The sequence below is a fragment of the Alligator mississippiensis genome, chromosome 10, assembly GCF_030867095.1.
Source record: "Alligator mississippiensis isolate rAllMis1 chromosome 10, rAllMis1, whole genome shotgun sequence".
Lineage (NCBI taxonomy): Eukaryota > Metazoa > Chordata > Crocodylia > Alligatoridae > Alligator > Alligator mississippiensis.
The window spans coordinates 61,917,832-61,940,113 of NC_081833.1; the positions used below are offsets into that span (position 1 = coordinate 61,917,832).

General features: G+C 44.8%; 1 protein-coding gene across 1 annotated transcript in view; it reads right to left on the bottom strand.

Annotated features, from left to right (window-relative positions):
- GARRE1 (granule associated Rac and RHOG effector 1) overlaps window positions 1-20,666 on the bottom strand; it is a 101,937-nt gene extending 81,271 nt beyond the window's left edge. The window contains exon 1 of the mRNA XM_059713869.1: window positions 20,566-20,666. The gene's annotated coding sequence lies outside the window, so the exon portion shown is untranslated. The remainder of the gene's footprint in view (window positions 1-20,565) is intronic.
- Between the last annotated feature and the right edge of the window lie 1,616 nt (window positions 20,667-22,282).

Genomic DNA, 22,282 nt, shown 5'->3' on the forward strand with positions numbered 1-22,282 from the left:
ACCATTTATACATGCATATACATCCCTCCCCCAGCAACAGAAGACCAGGACTGTATATTTAATTAGTTAGATATATTTAACTGGAAAACATTTTAATATTCACTAACAAAATTGATTTTCATTTACAAAAGGAGACCACGCAGAAACATTAAAAAAAAAAAAAAATGTATCTGACCCCAGCTAAAACAAAAAAAAATTCCAACAGTTTTAAGCTAAACTAACAAAAACACTTTTTTACCATTGTAAAATGTGTCTACTCTCGGGCTTTCCTGGTACAAAAATGTTTTAAAAAACACTAAACACACTTACTATACAATTACTAGATCATAGTGTAGTGTCTTCAGCGTATACCTGACCTAAACAGTGTTTTAAATGATTAACAATTAGATTTAGCAAAAATAATCTTCTGGCCTCAGGGATTATTAATGTTGAGGAAGTACCCAAGGCCCCGCCAAGGTTTTAGCCTCGTTGTGCCATGCACTGTGCAAAACCATCAGTAGGCTTCCGTTCAAGAAAGCTTACAATATGAAGAGAAAACGACCAACAAGTGACGGAAGGAAAAGAGATACAACACATGAGAAAAATATTCAGACTGATGATTGGTAAACATCTTTTTGCTGTTGTTTTTTTAAATCCCCAACTGCCTCGCAGCTTAGCCATTGTTATTGCTTTTTTCCTCCACTCCTCCCCCCTCATACTATAGACCTTGAAGTAACCTTGTTCTATTTTTTTTCCCTGGAGATCAGAGAAGGCTCCATGTCTGAAACATAACCTCTAATCTTATTTTCTATTTCTAGCATACATTTCATGAACCGTCTTTCATTTTTTTAATTAAATATTCTCCTATGTTGTGGGTTGTGCTTACTATAATCAGAATAAGAATTTATTACCCTACACTTACAGTTGAGGAGACTCCTATTTAATGTTTTAAAATAGGATAATAGATATTTTTTCTCTGCTCATAAAAGATTTTAAAGGTTTCTTTACATAGAGACTTTCAAACAAATTGTTTAGCAGTGTGTTTACCTAAAGTTTCCCCCAAATAAGACTGACAAAACTAAATTAGAACTTTATATGATGCATTTTGATTTTGCAAACTATAACTATTCCTAATAATTCAATATAGTAAGGTTATATCTATATAGCCATATAAACTGCTATTACAATGAGATTCTTCTACTCTGGCAGTCTCTGATAAATTCCTAATGGAAACTTAATTCTTTGTCCAAGCTTGACATAAGGTTTTCTATTTTTTTAATAGTACAAAGGGCACTATTTTGTGTGCTGACCATCTGACATGAAGCATGGAATTTCTTCCATTATATTATTTTGATTGCATTCCTTAATTGAGCACTGAGCTATCTCTAACTATTCTCAATCAGCAGTGCTGAACTCGATATGTTAAGTCACTGAAGAAATTCCTAGGTCCTCTGTACCGAGGTCAGGTGAACCGGCCTGGTGCAGGACTGCTTCCCAAGAAGGTTACAGACGCACAAAAAAGAGCTGAAGCAGTTGCTACTGCAACCTTAAGACTACACAGTGTTTATCATAGACAGAGGTACCTGAAGAGTTTGGCTGGTGGACTTGCATAGTTTCGAGTTCACCAGCCATATCTCAAACCTTGTCTGCCTATGTCCTTAGACCAACACGGCTACAACCTAAACCCCAGCCATATCTCAACACTTCCCTGTGCTGAGGGTGAAGGCCCAGAGAGTACAGACCCACGAGGCGGATCTGTCTCTCACTGTGCTACTTCCTGCAACTGCAGAGAAAAGGAACAACTTGTCCATTATGCATTAATGACTGGCACAATAATCACATTTCTATTGAGTAATACAACAGACTTCCACTGTACTAATTTACATAGCTTTCTGAACTCTTTGATTATCCTGAGGCACTTCTAACATTCCTGTCACCCAAGTAGCCAGGGACTCAAAGCTAGACCAATTTATATCTACACCATTTATTCTTGTGTTGCAGCACGAGTTTGATTAGCTCACTTACTACAAATAAAAGTGTCCCTGCTAGCTCACAAGCTCACTTTCTCCCGTTGTATTTTAAACATAACTGCAAAACAACATGACAAGGAAAGGATGAACACCTGGTTCCCAGTTCTCATAACAAGACATGAAGAGTTGAACAAAAATATATTTAGAAGTTATATAGTTCATTAACACAATATATTTTATATAAAACTACATTCACAGCTAAATGTCTTGATAAATACATTAAAACTGGTTCTATTCTCCCTTCATAGCTTCATGTTTCTATCCCATTCTGGGTATGGCACACTAAATCATAGCAGTGATTTAAAATAGCTTTTAGAGTGATATTACAGCTTCAGTTCCCCATGTGATGTGGGGGAGGGTGGGCGAGTTGAAAAAATAACCAGTATAAACTCAATAGTTTACAGAAAACTGGTAGCAGAAAAGTTTAACTTAATTCAGGCAGGTAGGAACTAAAAATTAAAATTTGCAGGAAGATCTGACAAGGCTGAAACTTCTTTATAAATGGAATAGTGAGAAAATAGCTTCCAACAGCAAAAGGTAAGGAGGCCAAAACTGAGTGGATGGAGCAGTCTGGGTTACAGCCTAGGAAATACCATCAGACTGGAGAAGGACAAGCTAGTGAGAAGTCTGAAAATCCCTGCGGCAGCTCTCAGGTGGATTTGGAAATGGACTGGAAACCAACCAGTATAAAAATTCAGAAACAAATAGTAACATCTTTTAAATATAGCAACGACAATTAAGTGCTCAAAGGCATGAGTAAGGCACCCAAAATAAGAGATTTTAAAAACATGTTTTGGTTTCTTTTTATTTGTCTTCTGATTCATGAGCTATCAGGTTCCACACTTTCAAGCATATTTCCTTCAGCCACAAGGACCAAAGGACCAAACAGATTCTTACAGAAATGGCAGGACTAAAGAAGCCAGAGTTTTAAAGAAAAAAAATCTCAAGACTCACAATAAAGCTGTGAGTTTTTAGCAGAGCTAAGAAAATATTTGCTAAATGAGAAAATCACTGGGGGAGAGGGGAGGAATTTTTCCAAGCTCTGAAACCAGCCTCGGCATACTTATTAAGATGCAAAATGAAACGCAAACTCCCACTTGCCAAGTGATTCTCCAATAACTGCCCCCAAAACATCTCATGTTATAAAACTCTTTAATTAGTCTTATAGCCAACACGCAATTTAATAGCAAAAATATTTGATAGGTACAGCTCATATATTTGAAAAAAATGTTTTCATGGCCCACATTTTTACAAAAAGTTATAGAACTGAGCAAATACCTTCCAAAGACCTGGATTATTTAACAAAATGGACTCTGTTTACTTTACCCCACAATGTTTCCATTCACAAAGGGTTTAGTCATGAAAAAAATGTTTGTTTTTCACTTGCTGACTAGAATGAAGTCCCAAGTCCACTATCATAATTTTCTACATTAGTATCTCTGCTTCTCTATAAAAGGCGATTTGAGGGGGTTTTTTCTATACAGGATAAAGCAGCAGATTTAAGTCACTGTAGCTGAGAGTCACTGTATATACCAGCTCATGGAAATGTCTCTTGTTTCTAAGTGGTTCAGTTTATGAAGACAGACTTCCTTGGCAACTAAGCAGAAGAAACACAGTAAGAGTCTTGACAATTAAATACTGGAGATTCTGGGCCATTAGATGAACTAAGCCTTCAGTAGTAATACAAAGGTACAACTTCAAAAACGTTTAAGAGAGTGCTGGTACAAATCACTGGTTGTTGCATTATATATCCATGATAGAAACCTAGGGTGCATCTACACGTTCATTAACACACTTTAGTTAATGCACATTAAATCTAGTACCTCCATTGTGAGGTACTAGGAAAATGTGCATTACCCTTCCTTAATGCCCATTTTAGCCCGTCATTAACTAAAGAGCATGCTTTTTAAGCAATGCTTAATGCGCATTAACTAAAAAGCATGTTTTTAAGTAATGCTTTAAATGCACATTAAAGTGCACCTGCAGACACACCCTTAACTTCAAAGCTATCCTGGTTCACTCAAAGCAGTTCTTACAGTTATAAAGGATTTTTCCCTCCAGAGATTTCATTTAAATCTGCTTTACTGATCTACTGTGAAGTATTTCCTATTGACCAACTAGCAACGCATATTCTGATATGCTAGCTGGCTATGCTAGCTAGGCTTTTGTCTATATAATGACCCAAATAAAATGGGAGGGAAAGACAGCAATCAGAAGAACAGACTGGGGTTAAGTGCAGACATTCAGGGCAGTTAGGGGAGGTTAGATTGCATCCAAATCGGCCACCAGATCTAACTTAGTTTGCCCTGGGTGTAGGGATCTTGCACCCAGACCTGGCCTCAATGATCAGAAATCAATTTAAACCCATATCATACAGAAGTTCTGCACACAGACTAGTCTAAAAATTGTGGAACTTGGTCTAAGTTAGACCTGGATCGATGCAGGATCAGACTCACTCAATCTAGGTTAAAACGAGGCAAGGAACTTCTGTACCTGCACAGCCCCAGGGCTGGGAAAGCCCAGCTACCAGCCCCACCCTTGGGGCTGCATTTTTCCCCACACACCCCTGCCCAGCACTGGGCTATTTTTAGCCCCCCAGCCCCTCACCACTGTCCCCCTGCCCCTCCAACTCCTCTTCCTGAACATCACTCTGGGTACTGCCTGGTTTTATCAGAGTTCGCTACTACCAGGAGTCAAACAAGTAAGTATTGGTGGGAGGAGGTGTGGAAGGGAAGAGGATGTAGGTTTGCCAGGAGGGGTCGGGGGGTGCTAAAAATAGCCCCTGGTGCCCCCATGGACCCTGCAAGTCCCCACTATCCCTCCAGACCCTCCCAAACCCCAGAAATGCCTGGGGACACAACCTGCTCCCCATCCCTGCCAAGGATGCCACCTGCCACCTCTCTACCCCCCAGGGCCCCAATCCCTCCCATGGACCCTGCCTGTCCCACTGCCCTGAGGACACCCACCTGCCCCCCCCATCCCCTTGATCACTCCTGCAGACCCTGCCTGCCCCCCCAATCCTCCCATGGTCCCCCAATCTCCCCCCAAAGCAAGCTTGCCCCTCCATGCCCCCCCACTAGCCCCATCCCATCTTACCTTAGAACGGCTGGCCACTCTGGACCCGATATAACACCCCCCACCACCCTGAAATTTCTGCACTTAGCCTGGGTGAAAATCCTAGTACCATTTGAAAATGCTAATTTCTTGCTTTGTAGTTAATAGTTCCACAAACATATCATATGCAAATTGGGGATGACCACAACAATTCATGTCTTAATTTGGTTAAAAATAAATAAAAAAATTAAGCAGTCTCCTAAAACAAAATTGCTCTTGCAAATGCCAATATACAATTGGATACAATTCTAAAAAATGAAGCAGCGATTCTCTGAAAGAAAATCTCACTGAAAAGGGTTTGTTCTAAACTCTTGTGCAAGTAAATTTGTGAACAATTAATAAACGGCTCCAATTTATCTCCCACAAGCATCATCAGCTGATGTCATTGCAATTCTGATGATAATATTCTAATAGCTACTGTCTGTTGAGGAGCACAAAACAGTCACTATAGCCCACCAAAATGGAGGCTTTCTGAATGCTCTGTTGATGAAAATGTTTTAAGTTAGACAAGTGGGATGCTGTTAACCTTATAGAAAGATTACATTTTGAAGGCCAAATATGTGATGAAATAGATGCTACATTAATTTTACAACCCTTTAAAACTGCATTATTGATCACTGCATTACTGAATACTTCTAAGAGGGTAGAAAATAACAGTGATTTCAAAATAAAACCATTTTGTATTCAATGAGTGGGAAACTACACAGCAGGGAACTCTGATGGTAGTGTTGCCGAATGCACCCATTGTTAAAGACTCTGTAGAGAAGTGATGTAGTCCAGTAAATGATAATTGCACACAAAATGGTTTTATTTTGACACTGCCATTACTTTCTGAAACACTCTAGTAATTCCCTAACATGCATCTCCAAGTCGAGTCAAACCACCCATCAAGGAGTTCAACATCGAATACTATAGTGAAAGAATCGAGAATTGTTAAAAGTCTGAACCTTGGGCTTTCTGTCTTTTCCTATCCTGACACTCCTGTACATCCTCCGCTGTCAAACCCTGCCATACTTTCGTAGAGACTTTGACTTCAGCCAAAATGGTCCTGATCAGGATTTCTTCAATACCCAGCATCTCTCTCTCAGCAACTCCCTAGGCAAAAGTAATTCTCTGCTCTCCTCGTGGTCTTACAGGGTCATATAATGATGCCCCCAGAAAGTCGGAAACCAAAATGAAGCTCATACCTTCTGCTCTGCTCACAAGGCCATAGGGTTAGCATTTTATTTATTTCTATATAGTCTTTCCACTGCTTTGAGAGACTGCATGCCAGCTCATCAAGGATCTTATTTATAGGAGCCTCGAATGATGCATAAAACCTAAATTGAAAAAGCAGCTAGAAAATACAGCCTTAAAGGCTAAGCTGAAAAAAAATCATTAAGCCAGCTGCAAGAATGTTAAAACTGGTTCTATCTATTTTAAGTGTGGCTGAGATGTCCTGGAGTTGTACAGGACAGTTGTACTGTGTCCCTGTGCTGAAACTGGTGGTGGGGGTGCTTTAACTGAAGCTTGTTTGATGAGCTTTAGTTAAAGCATGCCCCTGCCGTCACTTTTAAGCAGGGGAGCCGCTCTAATTAAAGCCCCCTCCCCACGCTCCCCCCCTCCCCCACACACACACACTCTCCCAGAGCATATGTATAAATGCCCAAGAACAGCAACTTGCACAACCTGTTGCCAGTGGCAAGAACCCTCCTTTGTTGAAGCTCCTTTACTGCTGAAGGGACCTCTCCCTTCTCCCCAAACCAAACTGAAAACTCACCAAACTGATTTTCACCCATGGGCCAGGAAAGCAGAGTGAAACCATTTTTCATGCAAAAATATCAGGTTACAGATGCACAAAGAAAAATATGGCAGTGACATTCTCCTACAGAACAAGTGGTGTTTGGAAACAGACAAGCACCACTTTATTTTTTAACACTAGAAACAATGAATAGTACAAACCCCACATGTACATTTTCATGGATTGTAAGAATTGTGGTTTTAAACAAAAGTTTCAAACAGTATTTAGAAGCATTTAAAACCTTCAGCTACTGGAAAACATATTTAGAAACAACAAACAGAAGGAAGTCCCAACTACATCATAGTACTTTGTACATTTATGGCATTATTTTGATGGCAACAAATTGGAGTTGTATTATCATTAGGACTAAAAGTGATCAAAATGTTATGGTATTATGCATCAATGCCTTCTCAACCTCTCTATGACAAAAACCCAATTTTGGAAAAGCTGAAACAATGGTCCTAGTTAGAAGATAACCCCGACATCACTATTCAACCTAGCAAAATCCTCACATCATTTCAGTATGGTAAATTCTGCTTTGTATTTTGCAACTACGGTTTCATCCTCCCTGTCTAATAAATAAATTGAAATAGAAGTGATCAGTAAAGTTACTGGTGAACAGCAGTGTGGGAATCACCCAAGCAGTTCTGAGCCCTATAACAGAAGAGATAGATTACAATTAAGGAGCAAAAACTGTCAGGAAGCCTTGAAGGTCTTTCCTCCTGCATTAAAGTGTGAGGCAGGTTTATTATTAGTAAGAGGCAAGTGCAAGGAAACACAGAGGAGCACAGGAAAAGGAGTGTTAGATGCAGCAAAAAAATAAAATAAATAAGGAGGGGAGAGAAAGAGTGGATTTAGTAAGTGAAGAGAATAACAATGGGATTTCTGTTGGCATCTAATCCAGGTAATTAAATTATCTTTTTAGATCCTCACTATAAACATGCATGGGGTATTCCACTGCATTCTGAACTGTATTCAGTATCCAGTCATCTAAAATGACATGGTTGCTAGGAAAATGTAGAGATATCCAGACTTAACTACCATATTGCCTTCTGCACAGAAAAATCTTCCACTGGCTTTTCTTTATGTCTTTCAGATGATTTTGTTGGCACTTCTTTGTCTCCAGGCTGAAATATGTAGATTCCATTTAAGTACACATTCCTTTGTCCAGTTCTTGGACAAAACAGCACATTTTTACTGGTAAGTGTTACTTAGCTACCTCTAATAAAAAATTGCGTTTATATTACATGGGAGAAGGGTGAAGTGTTTTAGTACAAAGGCAGCAGGCAGGCACTTCTGTTGCGGACCTTGCAACTGACCACTGGGGCCTGACTCCAGCAAACAGGAATGCAACACAATCCATCTGGACAAGTTGGGTGACTGCAGTTCCAGAAAGAGCTTCATTTCATAATTTGTAGGGGGAACAAGTCTTCATCTTGCAGCAAGCCACAAGTCATCCAAGTTTAATTATATCTGATATACAAAGCAGCTCTTGCCTAATAACAGAGATTTATATTAACAAACAAACCAAACAAACTTATTTTGGCTTATAAAATTGTTAAGATGGTATGTATCTGATACAGGGATCCTTGACAGATATGAACTTGCTGCATGTGTGTTTCAATTACCTTACCCTATGATTAGAACTACCCATCATTTTCAGAAGCCAGAAAGAAAAAGGGTGTCATCCAAGGTCATCAGATTTAGATGATTTCAGACCCAATGGTGTTCAAGCAGTCCAACTAATACATAGGACCTAGACTTAAAACACCAGAAGTTAGTGTGCAGCTCCTGCTGTTTGAGCAAGAGCAAGTGAATGCAAGCAACTTTTTGATATGAAACAACTGGAAGCAACTATGGCATAAGCTGCCAGGCACACCAGTACCAGCCTTCTCCACCACTACTCTAGGAAGACTTGGTCATGGGATACATAACAAAAATTTTTAAAATACAAGAGAAAGCAAATACTTAATAGCATCTCCCCCTCACCTAGTAACCTACTGTAACAGGGAGTCAGGGGCTCCTGTTACTTTAAGGGAGGAGACACAGCAGGGATGTCCCCAAGCGAGGACAGCAGCACATTATAAGCCAGCCATTAGGCCAAAATGAAAACCCCGGTGGGTGGCTGGAGAGCCACCTGCAGGAAGGGGTGAGGCTTTAGAGGCACATAAGGCAAGTGCTTGAAAACAGTCAGTCAGCCTGGCCCTACAGGCAGCAAAGAGTAGCTTGTGTACAGGATGGCTGCAGAGAGGGATTGACTGGCACTCAGGCTGTCCCCAAGATACAAGTACAGCTCTAAGGAGGACTTATAGCCTGTGGGGGCAATGACTCAGTATGGGGACTGATTTAGTTATACAGCCAGTGGGCTTGCATTTTTGTTCTGATTAAGTACCAATAGACCAGGTATAGCTATAAGAGGTGGAAAGGAAGCCACAGGGATGCCTGAGGGGCACCCTACATTTCAACCTCCACCAGGGTCAGGGGTCTAAGACACAGGTGGCCTGAGGCCAAGAGGGCTGAAGCCAGAGCCCAGAGGGGGTGACCGAGGTGGCCAGGGACCATCAAGAGACTGAGACTGAAAAGCCAGGCCAGAGCCAGTGGGCTTAGGCTACTAGTCTACAGGCTGTACAAGGAGTAACTGGCAACTGAGTGACATCTGCGAGGCATGGGCATGGCTGTAGGGGTGGAAGGAGGCCATGAATAGCCCTTAGGCAACTGATGCCCTGGGGAAGGAACAGGGCCGGGAGAGCCCCCATTTACTGCTTGAGGGGCAGGTCTGGGATCAGCCAGGTCCAAGAGGGACCCACTGGCCAAAGAATAGATGAAGGCTCACTCTGGGACAGCCTCCCCTTTTACAATCAAATAATCCATCAAGGCATGACAGGAAAGATTTTGGAAACAGAGGGTACCGGGGGAGGGGGGGCGGTGGTAGGAGCTGTGTGGCCACAGCTGCCCTTAGGGTCTGGTTGTAAAATCCCAGCTCTAAGCCAGAAATAATATCTTCCAGAAAGGCATCCAGAGTTGATTTGAAGATTCTGAAGATGTTTTACAACATCTAGGCCTTTTTGCAGGATTTAAGAATGCTACAGTAGCAACGCACTCAGCTCCAACAGTACTAAGAGCACTTCCTATCATTCAAAAGTAAATAAATAATAAACAAACAAACAAGCTCCTATGATCTAGAGGACCCCTACCAGCCCTCTGCTAAAAGTATGGTCACTCTGATATGGAAGAGAATTGGGTGGAGTACAAAAGAGCCTAAGGCACCTCACTAACATATGTGCAGGAGTGTAATTGGGGGGGGGGGGGGGGGGGTGAATCACTTTCTGGTACACATTTTTCTAAACTGACAACATGCTCAGTGTTTAATCAAATGTCAAAGAAGGGAAGCCATCCCAGAAACTTAAATGGGAAAAAAAAAAAATCTTTCCTACGATGCCTTCAAAGGAAAAGAAAACCCCCCCCACACTGTCTTTTCCCTGAAACATCTCACTAAATCTTGTGTGTTGACTACAAATTTACTCTGTCATACCAATCTGTCACCACAAAAATGTGACATTCCTATACAAAAACAAAACATGTATCATTAGTGGTTTAGAACAGATTTCATATCCAGCAACATCTGCAGAGCAATAGATTTCACTTAACCATACTAAAATCTTTTTTAGCCACAAAACCAAACAATAGATTAATTTCAAAATAGTACAGGTCAAATGTAGTACCTTTCCACAAGGATAAAAATAATAAGTGCTTATGACCAAGAAACACCACAATACATCATTTTCAATCCCCAAACCCCTAAATCATATTTATTTTAAAGACTAACTATTAACGATCATATGAAAAAATAAGACATTACTATTAGTGTGGATAACATGGATTTGCAAAATGCACCTGCTAAGGAAAGTGCTCAAATATATTTGAGTGAATTTGAATTTAGCACAAACATTTAACTTGTTTTTCACAATTTTGTACCAAATTTGCTAGTTACCAAATGCATTTGTTTAAACAACTGGCTCATTCTTTGCAGTCCTCCCCCACTTTGAGCCTGAAATGAGGTCAAAACACTGAGTTTAACATCATAATCTTCTGCACTGAAGATGACTGGGATGTTGAAACAAAATAAAATTAAAAGAGAATTGAATAAGGCTGGTAAGAGAGAAACTTTTATATCCCCAATAGCTGCAAAACAGATATAGAAAGATAGTACTATCTTTGAAATGGAGTTTCTTTCCATAAAGGCTCATGCAGCACCATGCACACTGTACACATCTGTAAGCAATGCATTTGTAACCAATGTAAGCATTTATTATTTAGATGTTTTAAACTGGACATTTTTTTCCTCAATTTGCTCTAGCATGGGAACCCTCTCTGAATACATACAGACACTTCAAATACCCTGTGGAAAGGTTGGACTACTAATATATTTTCATTTTGGAAATGCAACTCAACACCAACCTAACTCTCTACTTTGATATCAGCATATAGCAGTTTTTGCTCAAGAATGTGAGTGCAAGCTGCAGTACCATTAACATTTCCAATGTTTCAGCTGTATCGTAATTGGTCTACCTAGAATAAGTAGTCTGTGAGCTCAGAAAGGGAATTTGCTTATTCTTCACTGAAAAGTGGCATAAATAAAAATTACATAATGTAGCCTAAGTTTGTTCTTTAGAGGCAAATAGTTGTTCAATATGCATTAAATCATTTGCTTCTCTGATCAGATTACCAACAGTGGAGAAACCTGGATGAAAAATTCAGTTATAGTAACAAAGAACTTAACTGAGGTAGCAGAGAATTTTAGTCATCCACACACCTTGCACGCAAAAATAAAAGTCAGTATGTGCTGGTTTACTTCCAAAACAATCTTGTTTCTTATGCAAAATGAGATATGTTTTCCTTCTTCAAAATGACCAGCAAATGCTGAGCTATCCTGTGCAGGTCTCAAGTATCAGTTAACAAGGACGCTTAGAAAAGGGTTCTTCTGAATGCATTTAATAAGTTTTTTTGCTTTGCCTAAAGATGCACTGTGTTTTTAAAATGTTTGACTATTCTTTCCATCATATAATACAGCTTGCGTATATTGCCAGCTTGTAAAGGTCTGCTTCTTTTAAGGAAGACAAACAAAAGAGCTATTAGCTTATTATATAAACAAATGCAAAATTCACTGCTCCTCCAAATACAGGCTGACATAAACACTGACATAACTTTAACTGTAGTCTGCAGATCAGCTAGTCTTAACCAGAGTGCCATGGCATCCTGGGCTCTGGCCAGATTCTTCCAAGGGTGTACTGAAATGTGAGGAAATAAGCAGTCCCTACCTGGCTGATCCACCACCCCCACAGCCTAGCCCCCTCTGCAGGGAGATAAGCCCTGTAATACGTAAATTTGTTTTTGACAGTGTGCCACAACTTGCAGAAGTTACGGAGGGGAGGGTTGACTCCAATGAGGGGTGCCTCAAGTTCAGAAAGGTAGAAATCTACTTCTCTAGACACTTTATTATGATACCATGCAACAAGCAATGACAACTCCATAGCAAGTTTGCACAATTCAGAACTCCTCCAGTCTAACTAACCTGCAAACTAGGGGCATGAAGACATAATTTAACTCGGGTGGGCAAAATACAGCCCACAGGCTGGATTCGGCCCACAAGGTCATTAGAAAATTAATATTTCTCTGCCCTTGGTTCCTGTCAGAAACCTGGTCCTGTAGGACCCAGGGGAAGCCCTGCGGGCTCCCACAACAGCAGGGCCCACCAGGCCAGGCCGGAAGCCCCAGCAGGGGCTTCTGGCCTGGGACCATGCAGCTGCCCTGCGCCAGAACTGCAGGTAAGGGGATGGGGAGGGAGGAAGGGCGGGGAAGGAGCCCAGGGAAAAGTGGACTAGGGAAAAGCTGAGCACGGTGTGGGGGAAGTGGCCCCTCTCCCACCCTGTGGCCGGCGCCCTGCACTACAGCCACTCGCAGCCCGCCTGGGGCTGCCTGTGCCTGCTCCAGACAGCCCTGTGTGGGGTGCGAGTGGCTGCAGCAGAGAGCGCTGGCCACGGGGTGGGCGAGGGTCCATTTTTCTCCCCCACCCCCGCGTTCAGCTTTTCCCCGGGCTCCTTCCCTGCTCCTTTCCGGCCCAGAGGAAAGCAGCCTTTCCCTGCCCTGCGGCCGGCGCTCCCTGCTGCAGGCACTTGCAGCCCGCTCGGGGCTGTCTGGAGCAGGCACAGGCAGCCCCAGGCGGGCTGTGAACAGCTGCAGCATGGGGCACCGACCACGGGGCGGGCGAGGGGCAACTCCCCCCCCGCACTAAGCACCACCTTGAAACCCAGCCCCGCTGCCAACCTGGGCTCCATGTGGTGACAGCAGCTTCAGCCCCCTCACTTGCTGCACTGGGCAGCGTTTGCCACGGCTGCCTGCAGGCTGCCCAGCGCGCGCTCTGGGCAGACAGCAGCAGCCAACACTGCTTGGCGCAGCACGCGGGTGGGCGGGCACAACTGCTGCCACCATGTGCAGCCCTGACAGGCGAGCCCGAAGCCCAGGCTGGCAGCAGGGGCAGGTTACAAGCTGGTGCTGAGCAAAGCGAAAAGCAGCCCCTCACTGGCCCCATGGCCAGCACCCCACACTATAGCTGCTTGCAGCCCACATGGGGCTGCCTGTGCCTACTCAGGACAACCCTGTATGGGCTGCGAGCAACTGAAGAAGGGAGCGTCAGCCATAGGCCAGGCGAGGGGCCACTTTTCCCCACGCTCAGCATCAGCTTCTTCCCTGGCAGCAAGCAGGGGGTTGGGGCTATGCGCTGCCCCCTGCCTGTACCGCCAGGCTGGGGAGCCAGCAGGAGCACGGGGCCCGCACCAGCGTCCCAGGACCAGTGCCAGCAGGGCCCAGAGCACGGTGGCCGAAGCACAAAGTCCTAGCTGGCAGGGGCTCCATGGAGCTGGGCCAGCTTCCCCTTCTCCCTGCTGCTGCAGCCCAGCCCAGCCCCACAGACTCCTGCCAGCCTGTACCTCGCTTTGGGTTCCACCGGTGCTGGCCCTGGGACATGGGACCAAAGACATTGGGACACTGGTCCCAAGATGGTGACCAGGACGGGGGAGTACCTGTCAAGGGGCAGGGCTACCCATGCAGCCCTCGACAGCCTGCCAAAACTGGATAAGCAGCTCTCTGCCCGAAATAACTGCCCACCCCTGGTTTAACTGGTGAATACAGTGATAACCAATGATTTTACCAGTTATCCTTTAGCTCCAGGCAGGTGTAATCTGGCAGGGAGGGAGAAAGGGAAACCCACAGTGTGCCAACACGAATCAGAAGGCAGCATAGCTGACAGAAGGGAGGAGCCAGAGGGCAGGGAGGGGAGATGGGGATTAGTACCCATAGCCTAACAGGAAAACAGAGAGTAGCCTAATGACTCATCAATTAAGCAATTAGCTGCTCCTTCACAGGTGCTCCCTCTCTCCTAGGGCAGGGCTTCACCTGGGCTGTGTTGTCTGGCTGGGCTTGCCTCCTTCCTCCTCCCCAGGAAGTCAGAGCAGTTCCTAGCAGCAGCAGTGTCAAGGCTGCTGTGTTATCGGTTAAACATTTGATTGATACAATTAGACCAGGTTAAACGAATATGCGTTAAATGATATTTACATCCCTACTGCAAACCATGTTTAGGCAAAGGAAGAGAAGGCGCTGAAATAATTAAAGTGGCAGACAATTTCTCAGGCATTTTCCACCTGCAATCTGCTGCTGTCCATCCCTTGGTAAGCATAGCTGCCCAACTATGGGTTACAGAGCTGCAACTACTTTTAGAGTACTTTTGTTTGATGTAAACAATAAATCTAAATACTTAAGCAGGGGAAAAATAGCACAAGTCCCAGTATGTATTAATACTGCCCTAGAGAGATGCATGCAAAACCTATAAAAGTAATGCTTAGACCTGGAGAATACTTACTTCCCAATACTTTTCTTTCTTCTGTTTCATACAGCTCAGCTGGTGTGAGGTTTGCTTCAGAGGACATTTTTTAAATACTCCTGAAAAGAGAGTCCATTTTTTTTTCCATGCCCTTTGGGTTTTGATTCAGGACTGTCCTTTGCCCATGCAGAGGAACTGTGTTTCCTCTGATCTTTTTGGTCTTAGTTTCTACAGCCCTTGAAACTGAAGGTTGTTTTCAACAAGAACATGTTGCTTCTGTGCGTATCTTTTGGTCTGTCCTTTCTGGTTGCTACAGCTTTCCGATATTCTAGTTCTCCATTTGGCTCAACTTCAACTGGAATATCTGGTGCCCTGATGATTAGATTGGCAAACTCTTTAGCTGGTTTTAAAAGGTGCTTTTTTTAAGCTTTGACTTCCACTTCGACATGGGGTATAGAGGGTTATAAACATCAGAGACTTAGTCACAGGTTTCCCTGGAGTGAGCTCAAGATAATCGGGTGTTATGATTTATTTATTTCTGGGAAAGTTCAAATGCCTTCTTATTCTCCAGCTACATTCTTCCAAGACACGACTACCTGAAGTCTAGGATCAACAGCATTTAATAATAGGAACTAGGTGAAAAAGGAAGCTTGCAGAGACTATTTCTCTTAGCACAGCGTACCAGAGTGAATTACCCTTAATCCTGTTCTGGGAATTCTTGGTACTGTCCAGAAACCTACAGACAGACTAAGTGTAGTATCAGAATGACATACCCTACTTAAAAATAAACCATCTTTTGTACCAGCTTCGCTTTCCGAATGGATTCAAGATATAATGCACTACAGTGAGCTAGTAATGAAATGACAAAGGCGTGAATCACAGTAGTGATGTCTTCACTGAAAGAAAAAGATCACTGTGGCTCTTTCTACCCTCCTCCTACTCCTTGGCCATGGGAAGAAACTTTGACATTCCACATATCTCTTTTTAAAGAGTCCCCAAGATACAGCATGTTAGAAGAGAGCATTCGAGATGCGTATCATTTTGATGTGATAAGGAAAAGATAAGCTTGCTCCTAATAACAAGTTGGCAAAAGATATAATCAAACAGCAACAACAGTACTCCTCTCTTTCCTGATTATTCCAAAATACATCAGCTGCAGCCCACAGGGAATATTCCCTATTCCATACCATTGTGATGTGAGCTCTGAGTGTACTTCTGAATAACGAGAGTCACTGGTACAATACTGGAATTAGGAATTTAATCAACATCCTTCCATCACACAACTAACTAATGTGTTAGCCAGGTTTTCGTGAGAAATCATAATGCTACAATGTAATGCTAAAGGAAAAAAAATCCTAAAGCAATATATCCAAAACCCTGAGGAAAAGGATATTACAGGTCACCTAGTTGTCTGAAGTCATCTGAATTCTCCAGACAATCAATGTTCTCCAAACTTACCCTACAGACATATTTACAAAATGAGGAGGATTAGTATCACACAAATACCACAGTGAAAAGCGACCAAAGGAAATGGGGACAAACTTCAGAAAAAACAATTATACCTATCCAAAAACACAAGAAAATCCAACAAGCAATTGGAACAGCAACAAACAAGAACAGAAACCCACAAGAAAGGCTGTCCACATTCCAAACAACACAAATGATGTTGAACTTTCGCTAAATTTGAAAACACAAAGCTGTAATTTCAGGGAGTGAGCAGCAAGCCTAACCTAAAAGAACAACATTGTTTTAAAAAACAGATAGCCAGGAAATGAGAATTAAGATTACAATTTAAGAGTACTTTTAACACATCTTTCCTGGTTTTTCTCCCTCCAGCTCCTGAAACATTGGGTGACCTTAAAGTTTTTTCTTGAACATTTTTACTAATATGTAAAAATGTTAATTTTTAAAAGGGCACCCCACTACATCCCAAGGACTTCTCAAAGCTTTTATTTTTAAGTATTTTGGCCTAATATTTATTCAGTCAATACTATGGTGCGCTCTCTCTTGAGGGTTTTTATTAGCAGGGATATTTTTTGCCTTCTCCAGAATTATTTCTTGAAAACAGGCCAAGCATACTACATATAAATCTCAAAAAATATTTAGCAGACTAGTATAAGCAAGTATTCTGACCAACTCTTCTATGTTTCATTTGATCGCAGCTCATGTACTGTGAATGGTACACATATCACAGTTTGAAAATTTACATCCCGCTGCAGACCATTTTGTGTATATATGAGACTTAGAAGCCCAACCACAAGCTTCTGCTATTTCCACTCCAAATATACAGGGACTCTTCTCTCTCTGTCTCTCTTACACACCTTAGAAGTTCTTCAGCATCAAATACAGCAGCTTTTTCCTTTCATCCCCCCACACTTTAACAACCACTTCTTCATAATCTTAATAAAAACCATATACAATAGGCAGCATACCCCAAGCTTGCACTATACATCCCACAGCATCAAACCTCAGTGAGTATAATAGAACAATACAACTTTTGTATTTCTAGAGTGACCAAGTCATTTCTAAGGCTCCTGGCACACATCCATTTAATGGCACAATGGGATCTGATCCCCCCCCCAACATGGATGGCAGGGATCAGATCCCACTACACCACTACAACTTGCCAGTGCAAGGGGAACCAGGTCCAGCCAGGGCTGACGGTCAGTGGGGTATGGGGCTGGAGGCAACAATCAGCTGACTGGTCTGCCCCAGACCATACCAGGGCCATTTCAAAACCCCACCATGGTGAGCTGACAATTAGCTGATTGTCAGCCTTGGCTGGGGCAGCTCCAGGTGCAGTTTGAGACAGAGATAATTCAGGCCAGCCTGAAAAATCAGATGTTTGTCAATCCCCCAACATGCCTAGAAGCTGTGGCCAGGCTGCCAGGTGTGGGGGATGAGACACTCGACTTGGAGAAGAGACCTGCCAGAAGCCTCCGATTCCCCCATGCCCCAGAAGCCCAGCCATGACTGCCAGGCTCAGGGTAAGAAGTCCCTGGTGGGGAAGCCCACCTCAGTGGGCTCTTCAAAAGTTCCCTATGTCAGGACCCAAGGTGCAGGTCAGGGGCAGCCGGAAGCTCCTGGCTAAGCGTTAGGATCTGTCACGTGTTGGCTACATGCCACATGTCCAATACAAGTGCAATACAAATGAGTCACAAAGATGTTACATATTATGTGTGAAATATCTTTGTGGGATGTCTGCGATATATTATCACACCATAATATGTTTTTAAATGTGTGGTTGGGTTATTTATGGTGCAATTAACACCGTAATAATGTCCTAAATGTGATGTATGCCAGGCAGGGTCCTAAGACATGTCATTTTTTTTTTTTTAATTTCCATGAAACTAAGAAGAAAACACCTCTCTCTCTTTAAATACAAGTGATTTTTTCCAATTTGCTTCAAGTTTATCAAAATTTATTATTAGAGTTGTTCTTTTCTAAGACAGCCATCATAAAAAGGGTTTTCATAAATTTCTCTGGTACCTCATCACTGTAATTCAACAGTCAACCTGCAGAGTAGAATTTCTGGATAGAAGCATTATTCCAACAGCCCCTTTAGAAAAGGAGAGCAGTTAAGACACTATTGCAGCAGAAGCCAACAAAAACCACAGCCCCTATATACATGAAATTATGTACAAGTAATGTATATAAACAAGAAAAAAAAAAGGAAGGAAAAAAGGAACAATAAGACAATTGGTAGCTTCATATAAGCCTAGAGACCACCTCCACCTTGCAAATTTTACAATTGTAAAAAAGTTAGCATCCAGCCAGGCAAGATTCTTGTGTTTACTTAAATAGCATTACTTGCAGCCTAGATATCATTTTATTGTGTAAGAAATGCTATGATCAAAACCTTAGATTTTATAAAGTCCTATCACTTGCCCTCTGACCCACCAAACTGTTTCTTTATGGTATTGACCATAACATTTAAGGTCTTGTCCTGACTAACATCCAGCTCTAGGAATAATAATAAAAAAAAAAAAAAAAAAAAAATCTACCTGCCTATAATTAACATTAGAAGACAACCTCTGATCCTTGCCCCAAGATGTTATGCAGCATGGCCATGCATTGTTGAAGATTTACGACATGTCACCTGAGAGGTCTGTATTTCCGTGGTAAATTAATTTATCTGTGTGTAGCTTGTAAAACACCTTGAGATCTCTTCAAATACAGAGGAACTTTATATATGATCATATTACGATCATTCCTGATGTGTGTAGCTACTTGGAATAAGAAACCATATTCAGCACCTTTTGATATACTGTCATGAGCAGTATTTCTAACATCCTCATCTCACTTCTCACTGCACCAGAAACTGTCACAAACAACCTCCTGGTTAGTCTGTTGCCACACTGTAGATCGGCAGCTTCACTGTCCATATTTTTCCACAGAACATCTATTTTGTTTCACAGGGAACAAGTAGAAAAAGAGACACGTCCACTGCAACCTGTAAAGGGAAGCTTGGGCACGTAGCTTATAGGACAGGAAAAGTATGTTTTCTGTGATATGCAGCAGAGGAAAAAAATGATGACCGCTGGTGCATGTTAAGCAGAAGAGGAAAACGTGTTGCCGAGTAATAGACATTTGGGGAAAAGAAAAAATTGCTGAAATTTGGAAACAAACACAGGAACAGTACACAGAGGTGAAGCGCGTGGCATACAGCTTCTGGAAAGGATGCAAATCAACTATTTCAGTGCATCTCAAAAACTGAAGAAATTTAGATGATTTTGAAAATGCATTGTACACTGGTAATTTTTTCTATTCCTTTCGAACCACAGACCAAAAATGTTGAACCTCTCAAAACACTGTGGCTAGCCCGACTCCTGCGCACAACACTTCTAGTTTCCAAGCCCCCCTGCTTGTCCCGATTCAAAACTACAAACAACAAAATGCCAATACGAAAAAACAATTTTTCAGTATTTGTGGCCTACGCAGCAGCACCACAACGATGCTTTTGGGAGATTATTCCCGCCGAGCTCCTCACACCCCAGGGGCTCTGCCATTTTCCCCGTCACCTACAGCCGACACCCCTTTGACCCGTCGCGGTTTTCGAGTCGCTTGGACGTTTAACAAAGTGGAAGCAGAAAAAGAAAGGCTGGCGACAGGGCTCCGCAGGTTTTTGGGCACAAAGCTGGGAAGAACGGCAGACGAGCAAGGTCTCTTCCAGCTTCAGCAAAAAAACTGCAAGCCGGGGCTACGTTTACGTTTTCACAGACAGCCTTCACGCCTCGCACCTACGCACTTACTTCACCTACCGGGCCGCAGCGCGTCCTTTATCTGCTGGCTACAAGTCACACCACACCCTGGTATCCAGAGACACCCGGGCCAAGCTCTTCCACCGCCCGCAGTTGATAGTGTCCCTCGTGAGGCAACAACTCGCTCAACGCAGCTGGCAAACTTGCACCCAGCCCTAGCACCCGGTCTTCTTCCTTCGGAGGACCGCGCTCGCTGAAGGCGACTGAAAAGGTGCCTTCAACCCAAGGGGGGGATTTTTTTTTTTTTTTTTAAAGAGACTTTGAGGTGACCCCGGTTGAGGCTGCCTCTCGACGGGGACGGGGCTGAGGAGAAAGTTGAAGGGCCGGGGCAAGGGGCAAGGGCCGGGGCCGGGGCCGGGGCCGGGGCCCGCGCTCGGTTCACCCCCCCCCCTCACCCCCCGCAGCAGCAAGGCCGGGCCTGGCGCCCCCCGCCAGGCGACCAGGCCTCTCGCGGGCCGGGCCCCGGCGCCCCGGGCTGCTCCCGCGCGCGGGTCGCGGAGGGGAGGCGGCCGGGCCCGCACTCACCTGCCCGCCACGGTCGCCCGCACGGCGCACTCCGGAAACGGCGGCTCGGCTCGGCTGGGCTCGGCCGGGCGCCGGGGGAGGGACCAGGCGGCGCGGGGCGGGGAGGAGCCGCGAGTGACAGCGGGGGCGGCGCAGCGGGCTCCGGGCCTCAGGGAGGTTTCGGCCGCCTCAGGGCCCGGCGGGGCGCGAGGGCGCTTCACGCCTCCCTCAGCAGCTGCGGGGTGCGGACGGGGTTTCCCCCACAGCGCTGCGAGGGGCGCGTCCTGGGCTCTCCCGGCTGTCTGCTCACCGTGCCTGGCAGGGGAAGCCCCGTGTCTGGGTCCTGGGGGTGCCGCCCCCCTGGCACGAGGGGTTGAGGTTGTGTGGCCGGCGGAACTGGGGGGCACGCGAGTCCCGTGCGCGCAGGACGCCTGCCCAAGCACTGGGAAATGCGGGTAGCCTTCGACTTATGGCATTTCGAGTTAAGAAAGCAATGTTTATAATCGGTTTCAACTTTATGATGCTCGGGGTCCGATGCCACGCCAGCAAACAATTAGCCGTGTCCTCCTGTGTCCCGCCTGCCTAAGCTTCCTTGGACGCTTTCTTTGGGAAAGTGGACGAGGCTCCAGGAATACCTGCAGCCAACAACCCCTCAGAGAGTCCAACGGGAGCCCCACAGAAAGTCCAGACGAGTCACCGTCCAAAGAGTCCTTCCAAGTCAATAGGTTGCTATTTACCATATAAATACGTTAATGTAGCTAGATTACTCATCTACAATTGATTAAGTACAAAATTCTGGGTTATTTTTGGTGAAAATAGGGTATCGGGCCTTGTTTCAGGAACCAATCCCCCATTTATAACGTTGTTTTCTATGGGAAAATCGGCTTTGAGTTGCAAGGTTTCAACTTAAGACGTGGTTTTCAGGAACCAATTGTGTTGTAAGTCTGAGGACGCCTGTAACTGAAGCCCCTGGTGGGGATGGAGCAGGCTTGTCCAACATATGGCCCGCAGGCCGCCATGTGGCCCACCAAGCCATTTTATCTGGCCTGCAGAGCCGGTGGCAGTGGCACTGCAGAGTGCGGAGCCACTGCCACGGACCACAGAGCAGCAGCAGCGGCGCGGAGTGCAGAGCCACCGCCACAGAGCCGTGGCGGTGGCAGCGGCGGCAAGGTGGACAGGGCCAGCCCGCAGGCCCCAGCCAGCAGCAAGGGGAGGGGAGGTGCTTACCCCCACGGGGCTTGGGGGAGCAGCCCCACACAGGAGGCCAAGCATCAGCCACTGGCACTGCCAGCCCGCACCTGCCTCCTCACCCGCCCGCTTCAAGCCAGCCCTGCTGCCCTGCTCGGCCCCACAGCAAGGCAGCGCCTGCTCCCCCAGCCAGTCTCCCTCTGGGCGCTGCGACTCTCTGGGCCCAGCCACCTGCAAACGAGGCCCTGAGGGGGCCGCTTCTCATGTGTTGCTGGGGATGGGAAGAGGCCGGCCACATCTGCGCCAGCCAGCAGAAGCGGCAGTGGAGCCGTGTGCCGCTCGGGACGCGACGAGCCTGCACCGGTCCGTCCTGAGCGGCACACGGCTCTGCTGCCGCTTCTGCTGACCGGCCTCCTCCCATCCCCAGCAGCACATGGGAAGTCGGCTTCAGCTGCATGCTGCTTTTCCTGGCCATGCCTACCCGGTTCTGCCCAGGCGGGTCCTGCAGCACCATGTCAACCCGGGCATGGCACCGGCAGGCCAGGTGGGC